The 8,157-nt window shown below is 37.7% G+C and overlaps 1 pseudogene; it reads left to right on the plus strand.

Moving 5' to 3' along the window:
* The first annotated feature begins 3,919 nt into the window (after window positions 1-3,919).
* Window positions 3,920-5,275, plus strand: LOC103259225 (annotated as a pseudogene).
* Window positions 5,276-8,157: the final 2,882 nt, after the last annotated feature.

Below are 8,157 nucleotides of genomic sequence, written 5' to 3' on the forward strand. Positions count from 1 at the left end.
GAGCGGCCACTGCACTCCAGTCTGGGCGATGGAGTGAGACTCCAACTCAAAAAAAAAAAAAAAAATTAGATATAGACTGACCATATACAGTATATACAGCTCATTATTATAGAAGAAAGTCTAGAGAGTATAGAATTCAATCACATTTTATTAATATTGTGTTGTAGTTTGCACATATACAAACATTTAAGTCTCTATTTTGAGTAAATTATGTTTTAATTCCATATATATATAATACCTATACACCAGATTTAAGCAAACTGGCTTTTTACTCCTGAAGAGCAAAATTTCTAGATAATTACCCAAATCATAGAAACAAATGAGTTTGCATGTCTGTTTTCTGAATTAGTCATTCACCATCCATAAACAGTCTGCTTTTTCATAATGTATTTAAACAAATACATCATTAGTTTTGTCAAAATAGATCACTTAATCTTGTAAGTACTGCCTATATTTCCATTCTTTTATATTTAAATGTTTTAAAGCTTCTGTAAACAGAATTCTGGTGGCATAACTTCAAATCTCTATGAAAATATTAAAACTGGTCAAAAGTTACACGTAATCTCAATATGAAGTCATTAAACTTCTACAACTACTTTTTTACACTAATTACTTTTTGACTTATGAAAAACACTGATTTAAACTTGACTTCTTGGTAAAGAAGTCAATTTATTCAAAAGGATATAACAATTGTAGATATTTACGCTCCCAACATTGGAGTACCTAAATATATAAAACAAATATTAAAAGACATGCAGGGAGAGATAGATAGTAATACAATAACAGTAGAAGACTTAAACTTAATTTTCTATGTGGCGAATTAACTACTTCTTAGAGTAGAAAATTTTGAATTTAAAGATATGATTTACCCTTGCCCAAATCACTTACTAGCTCTATAAATTGTTCTGTTGCCTTAATAAAACATGGTAGTAATACATGTTTTAAAAATGTATTGCATATAAAAGCTTCCAAAACTATTGGACACTTCAAATGTTAGATGTCTTAATGGAAACTCTTCAACGTATTGATTATGCAATATGGTAGGTATACCCTTAGAAATTATAATTCTTACCTAAAATTAACAAAATAATCGAATTTTATATTTAAAAAGCAACTTGAGTACCCCAGGTAAACAAATTTGTCCCTCTAGATAATTTAATCTTTCTCTTTTAAAAAAACCAAAAAAAGCCCCAAAGTTTTAATTTTGATTGTTTCTCTCAAGTGGAATTATTAAATGTATATTCTCAACAGTGTCACTAACTAAACTTCATTGTCTTTATAGAAAATGTAACAACATTGAAGATAAATTTTTCTACCTTGTAGGATTTAAGAAAATGTACTGATTGAAATTTTAAATTACTCATGAACTTGCATACGCATTCATATATTTACTTATTCATTCAGTCATTCACGAAATTAAGATTGAGTCTCTAATATTTCTCAGTTCATGATCAGGTGCAAAGTATTAAATAGTGAATGAAAGATTACAAACTAGTTTTTAACATGATATTTACATCATGGAGATATGCACACCATGTGGTACATCTTTAAATTGTTTAGAATAGTTATAATACTCTATATGATTTTTATTATATTTATGTTTCTTCATCTTACTCTTAAATTATAATTTTCCTTTTCAGTGTCAGTCTTAGACACCTAACTCTTCTTAGATACACTCCCCTGATTACTCCATTGCTTAGAAATTACATGGAGTCAATAAGTGATTGCTGTGTTTTGAAAATTCCAATTGATAGTTGCCACAAAGAAAACTATTTTGTTTTGGATACCTAAACCCACCTGAAGTCCCACAGTTTCTGAAGTAACATGAATGAGGGTAACACTTGGCTCAAGGTTTCAATGTTTTGTTCCAGCTTATGACCACAAACTTACTTTTATTGCTGTTGTTGTTTTGTTTTTTCATTGAATTGACCATTCAGTTTTTTTGTTTGTTTGCTTGTTTTTGAGTTGGAGTCTCACTCTATTGCCCAGACTGGAGTGCAGTGGCATGCTCTCGGTCACCGCAGCCTCGACTTGCTGGGATCCGGTGATCCTTCCGCCTCAGTCTTCCAAGTAGAAGGAACTACAGGTGTGCGCTACCACGCCCGGCTAATTTTTTTGATTGATTGTAGAGACGAGGTCTTGCCAAGTTGCCCGGGCGGGTCTCGAACCCGTGGGCTCAAGCAATCCACTCACCTCAGCCTCCCAAGGTGTTAGGATTACAGGCTAAGCCACCGAGCCCAGCCTACCATTCAGTTTTTATGAAATAATTAGTTTGAGTGACTTTTCACTGAAATGTTAAACTAGATGAGTTATGTCAGCAACTAGAGACAGTTTTGCTTTCAATTATAATTCATATTTTCTTCCCAAATAAGATAAAAAGAGAGCTCAAAAGAGTGAGCAGAAAGCATCAAATAGAAGCAAGGAAAGGGATGGTGATGATAATAATAACTACAATAATAACGCACACTCTGTTTATGCCTTAGATCGAGGATCAAGGTAGAAGATGAGTCCCTTAATCTCAGTTTCTGTCACACAAAGTCTTCGAATATAGATTCACCAAGTTTTCAAAGTACTGACAAAAACATTTCAAGACTTCAGTATGAATTCTATAGTCTAACTGCAGTCATCAGGTTCACTTTTATATAAGTATGTAGCAATTACTACGTCAACCTAAGCAAGTCTTTTAGGAATTCAATTCTAAACATCTACAAGTCACAAGAGTCCCCAGCAGGAACTCAAAACATTGTAGACTCTACTTTAAAACAGGTAAATAGATCTCCAATACATGAGAAATAATGGCGCAATTACAGTATCAACAATTTCCACTTTTTAATGACACACTGGTTATTGGCATCAGGCTTTGATGGTTGCAAACATTATAAAATGAGACAGTCATACTGTGTGTACCTCCTGATAGATGTACTCAATAATCTGTGAAGCAGTTGAGCTAAAAATCAAACTTGAAGCTCATCAAGATAATTTGTTTTTGATGATGTAAATGTTCTCTGTCGGTGCTGTCTAATACAGCACCCACTAGTAGATACATATGGTCACTGAACATTTGAAATATGACCACTGGAAATGAGGAACTGATTTTTTAAATGTATTTCATTTTATTACATTGAAATTTGGACTCCAATAGCCACATGTAGATTGACTTTTCATATATGGTTAATTTGCAGTATGTGAATCTTTTCTATTCTGATTTCAAGAATCTAATTTATAGTAGCTTTAAAAATTAAGAAATAATTGGGAAAATGTGAGAAATTTATTTTTTAAAAATTCTAAGAAATGAACAACATTATAGTCATACTTGTAAACTTTCTTTTGGAGATATATGTGGAATTCTATATTGATGAAATTGAATAATGTGGAATTTACGTTAAAATCTGTTAGAAATGGAGGAAAAATGAGGTAGAAAGAATGTCAAAAAATGTCATAATGTTAAATGAACTTGAGTCATGAACACAGGCAAGTTCATTACACTATATTTACTACATGTCTATATATTTTATGTGTTTGAAATTTCACATAAAAAAGAATGTGAACATAAATAAATACTAGCTCTGTCACTAAACAAAGAAAGCTTTGTCTCAATATAATTTGTAAATTGAGGGTAAAATTGATCTTACCCACCATTTAAATCTTTAGAAAAAATTATTTGATTGATATGAACTTAAAATTTTGTCGAAGAGAGGGGAGGATATGGCACCTGAGCTCCGTCAGTGGCCGAGGAGCAATCAATCACAATGATGTGATGAAATCCCGGTGGAAACTGTATTTTCCAAGGCTCAGTTGCACCCCTGGGTGATGAGGCTTGTTGAAAGGCCAGGAGCGCGATACTTCCTGACTTCAGGGGAGAGGCCACGGGAGCTCTGTGGCTGAGGCCCTTGCAGACCCCACCCTGGGCGTCCTCTTCATGTGTCTCCTAAGTTGCGAAGACTGCTTTGGAAGACCCATGGTCAAGTTCAGCTGCTGCCGGCTGCCTCCCTCCACAAGTTCAACCACCAGCAGCTGCTGTAGTATTTGAAGTACTCGCTGGTCTGCACGTGTAGAATAAGTACACCATGGTCTACTTGCATCACCCGCTAAACAACTGAACAAGCGGCCCCTGAGCTGGCTCCAGAGCGCGTACCAGGAGTTTGATGGGAAGTACAAGAAGAACTTGAAGGCCCTCTACGTGGGTGCACCCCACCAGCTTGATCAAGGTCCTGTGGAACATCTTCAAGCCCCTCATTCGTCACAAGTTTGGGAAAAAAGCCACCCATTTCAACAACCTGAGCGAGCTCCGCGAACACTTCCGAGCTCCGCTAACACCTCAAATGCGACCAACTGGTCATACCCCCCCTCCGAAGTTCAGGTGTACGATGAGAAGCCTGGAGCATGAAGGGGCCAGCCACCCCCTTCAGCCGAGACGCGCGTCCCCGCGGTACCCTCTGCCCACCCAGGAGTGCTCCATCAGTCTGCAATATCTCAAAGACAAAAACCCAGGTGAACTCATCCCCCCTGCGCTGAGGTTCACGACGACGTACCTGAGATAGAAAGGACTCCTCACCCTTAACTGTACCCCACAATTTTAAAATAAAAAATATGTTTAAAAAAAGAACAAAAAAAAGACAGGACTCCTCAATGAGGGCCTGTTCCGGAGGTTCGGTCAGCGTCCAGGCTGTCCGCGAGATCCAGAGGCTCTCAATCAGGGAAAGCCCGTGAACTCTGACGACTAGGGAACATTCACATCCCTACCGTGATCCTGAAGACCTTCCTGCAAAAGCTGTTCCCCCTGTCTTCCACTGCTAACCTCTGAGACTGACAAGCAGCTTCTTGGGATCACCAGTGTGGAGAGCAGGCTGCGCATCCCCTGCTGCCGGAGCCTCCCGGCACAATCACACCGTCCTCAGTTACCTCAGGGGCTTCCTGTACACGGTGTCCCAAGAGCTCATTTTGGCGACAGAGTGAGACTCTAACTCAAAAACAAACAAACAAAAAAACCAAAATGAACAGCTCCAAGCTGGCCTATGTCTTCGGGCTGAATTTAATCTGGCTGTCCCAGGGGGTGGCGTCCCTGAGCGCCTTTGTACCCCTGACCCATTCACCGAACTGCTGATCCAGTACTACGAAAATTTATTCAGCGACCAGGAGGCACCTGGGGAGCACGCCCCTGGCCCCGCAGAAGCCAGCGATCAGGGCAGCCCCTTCACTAGAGGATGTGCTGCCAACAGAGAGTTACAGGCCTCGCCAAGCCTGTCGCCCGACAACAGCTAGAAGACACCTCTAGTGTTGGAGATACATTGTGTGTATTTGGTTACCTACCATGCCTCTCTGCACTTGTATTTATTTATGGTTTTTGTAATTTCTGCCTCCCCAAAGTATGTATAACCAAACTGCAATTCAACCACCCCAAACACATGCTCTCAAGACTACTTGGGGCTATGTCCTGGATGTGGTTACTCACATTTGGCTCAGAACAAATTTCCTCAAGCATATTTGGGTGAACTTCAAATTTTTGCGTCATGAAGATATCACACCTTTTTGGGCAGAGCTAATGCATAACTTCCATGTGTTGATTTGATTTATGTCTTTGTCTGTAACTTCTGCCTCCTGAAAACATGCAAAACCAAGCTGTAATCCAATTGCCTGGGGTATACTTTCTCAGGACTCCTTGAAACTGTGTTTTCCCAGGATGTGGTTGGTCACTTGTATTAGCTCAGAATAAACCTCTTTAAAATATTTCACAGAGTTTGGTTTTTCTGTTAATAAAGCTATCATTCTTGACAAACATATTCCGAAAACCTTCTCTCCATTTATTCTTCCAAGTCCATAAGAGCCTAGAGTAAGCCTGTCCACCAATATAAGGCTTCCTCCACTTCCAATCTCACATCCAGTATGTGAGCTCCAGGACACCTTTACTACATTCCCAGGTGGAGTTTCATCTCCTTCTCTCAAATTCTCACAACTTCCTAAGATTATCTTATGAAAATTAAGAAATAAATATTTTACAGTTATTTATTTTACTTTTAAAATTCATCTTTTTCATCAAAGTATGAGCTAGGCAGCAACTTTTAAGATTTAGTTCACATAACTGTGAAGTGGGGGCTACAGTTTATAGGTGAACTCAAAGATTTTATGAATGACAATTTATAGTTCTTATCTAAGGAATTTTGGGAATCAGTAGAAGAGATGTCTTGTTGGGGGAAGGGACAAAAAAACTCCAAGTTTCTTGAGATATAGATGAAATCCCATAGGTGGCAGACTTCAGAGAGAACAGATAAGTATCTTAACACATTTGTGATCGGAAATTTTTCACTTTATTAAAACTGATTGTAGGTGAAAATTAAAAAAAAATCTGAAATTGGTTGCTGCAAACTTCTGTCGTTAAGCACAAGTGAAATGGTCTTTTCTAAATTGTTACCTTTTTCACAATACTGCTGAAAGTTGCAGACATATCCAGTATTTGCCTCAGACACCTCTCTGACTAGCATTCCATACTTTTTTTTAGATTCGAAAATATAGTTTATTTAAAAGTAAATTAGAGAGAGAGAGAAAGAAAGAAGAGATTCACCTCCCCAAGGTAGGGGAGGGGGCCAAAGGCAGGAAGCATGGTGATAGTCATTGCTCAAAGAGCACAGGGTCTAGCAAGGCAATGACCCATACTTTGTACTTCTATTCAGATTACAAACTGAATATAAATTATTCAAAAACAGAATTTGCAAAGATATAGATTCAAGTCAGCAGCAACCAGGATCAGAATTTGGAATGACATAATTTCATGTCAGCAACTGTAAATGAGGTGCCCAAATCTGGGAGTCTCCGAGAGGTAATTTTTTTGTAGTTTCATCACAAAATACTTTGATTTTTTTCTTTATCTGTTGTGTGATATTATGCCAGAGTGAGGTTGGAAAACAAACTGCAGTGTATGGGGTAATAGGGTAAAAAACCCCTATCCACAGAGTCCTTATCAGGAGGGGCTCTCCTTTTAATTAGGAATTTGGACAAGAGAAAAAGGTCAGAGTTTAGTCCTCAATCTTGAAGGAGAAATTTATAGGTAGATTCAGAGATTCTGTAATTTGAAATTGATTAACAGAGTAAGACTCTGTCTTGAACTTGGAGTCAGCAGAAATTAATGTTTAAGCTAAAATAAGGTCATGTTTAAGTTACGCTGGAGTCCACCATAATAAAATGGCCTGTTTAGCAGAGTGACAAGACTATAGGCATGACCTATACCTTGCCCTGCATGGCTTTTGGTCTTGTTTATAAGTTGGTATCTTATTGGCATGAAAATCCCTGTTTTGTTCATCTTATTATTTCGTTTTTAACACTAATGTGGGTTAGTTATTGTGTCTAGACTCCAAAAGGGAAGAGGTGTGATGAGGTATGTCTAACCTCTTATCTTGTCATGGGCAGGAACTCAGCTTTTAAGTTTTTTCTGGGGTCTCCTTGACCAAGAAATCTGTTCAGTCAGTAGAGAAACTTGGAATTTTATTTTTATTTCTCAACGTTTATACTCTCTTTTGTAATTCTGTAATAATCCTTAATTATCAACACAGCTGTGTCTTGACTTTGGCTTAATATCCCTGTTACAGGCTGAAAAAGATATAGATTCAAGTCAGCAACAACCAGGATCAGAATTTGGAATGACATAATTTCATGTCAGCAACTGTAAATGAGGTACCTGAATCTGGGAGTCTCTGAGAGATAGAGAACATTTCCAAATGTTGGAATTGCTTACTCCTTCCTCTGAAAAACTGTTAAAAAAAAAAAAGTGTTGTAAATTCCAAAATCTTATCTAAAAATGTCAGCATGACCAGGAGATTTTTATGGTCAGAAAGTTCTGAGTCATACTGAAACTGCTCATAGGCTTTGAATTCGAGGCAGGTGAAGGGCTATGAATTTTGGATATAATACTGGAATGAACTCGTGTTGCTTTGAGCAGGTTTTTGGTAATGATACTGACTCATCTCCCTGTAGCCTCGTTACAGAAATTAAACACTCCTTTTACGACCAGTTTCTGCCTCTTGTCTTTGATTAACCGCAAGAAATAGCAGCCAGTTTATTGCATCGGACCACAAAATCCCTACCAATTCTTCAAAACTGCATTTTATTTGGCCAATCCACAATGTATATGTATTTCAAATCAATATGTTGTATATGATAAATTAT

Source organism: Carlito syrichta, unplaced genomic scaffold, assembly GCF_000164805.1.
Source record: "Carlito syrichta isolate Samal-C Ts95f unplaced genomic scaffold, Tarsius_syrichta-2.0.1 Scaffold302566, whole genome shotgun sequence".
Lineage (NCBI taxonomy): Eukaryota > Metazoa > Chordata > Mammalia > Primates > Tarsiidae > Carlito > Carlito syrichta.